Here is a 2500-nt window from a genome sequence, read left to right on the forward strand (position 1 = left end):
TCGGGAAAGCCGCCACTTCTATAGCCAGAATCCTTCGAAAGAGAACGCTGGTCTGGCTCTTGCAAGGGAGTTCGTGGTGTGATAACGGATGCGGAGGAAGTAAGCCAGTTAACGCATATTTTTTCTCATTCATTTTAAGGAGACTTTCTGTAAAATTTGGACTATCACTTAACTGATATACAGTAAGATTTCTGTGATGATATAAAGCACAAGTACGTTACTAAGTTATTTATCAATTTATATATTTCGTTTTCCATTAAATTTGGTTTATATTTTTTCTTATAGTATTACATCAAACTTCAGCATTGGAAATGATGAACAAATTCAAAGAAAGAAAGAAAAAAAAGTGCCAATAGAAACTAATTGTTGACATGTAAATAGATCGAAGAAAAATCCAAAGAAAAATTAAAATCTTTCTTATAAAACATACGAACATATATGACTGACTGCCTTTTTTATTTATTTATTTATCTTTTTTAGTAGGGAGGGTAAAGCAAGAAACCGCCACAGCAGATTGTGGATTTACGAAGAATAATAACATAGTATATATCAACGAACACGAAAAAAAAAAAAAAATCGTAGCAGCATTTTAGATGAATCTCCATGGTCAATCTCTTCTTCAGGCAATATAGTTTTTTTTTCTACTAGCAAGTTCCCAGTGTCACAGCGTCATATCAAATTGTTTCCCCGTAAGGAACAGGTCTCCAAAGGAACAAAAAACTTCCGAGTCCTATAATATGGAAAAAAAAGTTTTGTTTTGTCATATTGTTGTCTAAGTTAAATGTTGTGTCGATCTTTCCTGTCCTTTTTCTGTATAGAGTGAGTGAGTGTTTTGTATTGGAAGGTACATTTCTTACATGTTTTTTTTTATCTGTATTTAGTCTGTAGAGAATAATAAAATGAATTTTCGGAGATATCCATAACAACATTACAACCTACCCTCCCCCCTCAAAAAAAAAAAAAATTAATAAATAAAATAAAAAATAAGAAATAAAGACAACAAACAGAATATTTAGGATTGCATCACACATATAAAGAAACCGGGCTCTGGAGGGGAAACTGCTACAAAAATAAGGGAAAACGTCTCACCCATCTAAATATTTGAGAGGAAATCTAGAGGGCATCTTCATCTGAGAATAATTCCATAAGAAGTCCTACGAACATTATCTATGCGGTATTAGGACAAAAAAGAGCAAAACAGAAGAGCTCGCTGTAGATTTTTTGTCACATTCTCTCTCTCTCTCTCTCTCTCTCTCTTTCTCTCTCTCTCTCTGTCTCTCTCTCTCTCTCTCTCTCTCTCTCTCTCTCTCTCTCTCTCTCTCCCTCTCTCTCTCTCTCTCTCTCTCTCTCCCTCTCCCTCTCCCTCTCTCTCTCTCCCTCTCCCTCTCCCTCTCCCTCCCTCCCTCTCCCTCTCCCTCCCTCCCCCCCCCCCTCCTCTCTCTCTCTCTCTCTCTATCTCTCTCTCTCTCTCTCTCTCTCCCTCTCTCTCTCTCTCTCTCTCTCTCTCTCTTTCTCTTCCTCCCTCTCTCCCTATCCATCTCTATATCTTTTTCCCCTTACTTTCGTTTTTACACCTAACCCTCGAGTTTATTATGCATCACTGACTCTACCTTACTTACACCCTATTTACATATCTTCGGGAGAGAGAGAGAGAGAGAGAGAGAAAGAAAGAAAGAAAGAAAGAAAGAAAGAAAGAAAGAAAGAGAGAGGGAGACAGAAAGAAAAAAATGTATCGGTTTGAATACTGATTTGACATCTTTGCCAAAGAACATTTTCATGTCACCGTATATTTACACCATTTTTTTTTACCACAATCGCTAATCGAGCCAATAAACATGGCTCCCTCCCTCTCTCTCCTGTAGGTTATTTGAGTTATTGCTCCGTGCACTTTGAGAGGTAAATTAGAGGAATTTCATTTTGGTTCAAAAAAGGAAGATTTATTCATGTCGTGTATTCTTAGGAATAAGATTTACTGTGATTACATTCTTTCTTCGAATAAGGAGCTATGTTCAAAAACGAATGACAAAACGAATAATGTATTACTAGAGCTAATTTAAATTGAAGTCGATAGATGCACATAAAAATTCACTAAATAAAACCAGGCCTAAGATAAAGAGGCGGAAATAATTAGTTTGAACTTTTTGTTCGTTATACAATAATATTTTGGAGTCAGTGGCAGAATGCAAATAGCAAGGAAACATTTCTGCAAACGTGTCTGTAAAAAAAATTAATTCGAATGAGCAGGGGAAATTCTCTCTAAAATAATTTCTATTACTATTTCTCTCTTCCTGTTATGGTTCAAACAAACACTTTTCGCGAATTCATTTCATCGAATTTAGTTTTATATCGTTATATTTGTGTTTAGACACGTGCACGATCTTTTTCCCCTTAATGCACGCTGCATATTTATGACAGCAAAGCTCAGGTCACTTGAAAATGTTTTTTTTTATTGCAGCCAGAAATATTATATGCAATAGATGGCATGCTTTGACTTAAAGTT

The sequence above is a fragment of the Penaeus vannamei genome, chromosome 3 (genome assembly GCF_042767895.1).
Source record: "Penaeus vannamei isolate JL-2024 chromosome 3, ASM4276789v1, whole genome shotgun sequence".
Lineage (NCBI taxonomy): Eukaryota > Metazoa > Arthropoda > Malacostraca > Decapoda > Penaeidae > Penaeus > Penaeus vannamei.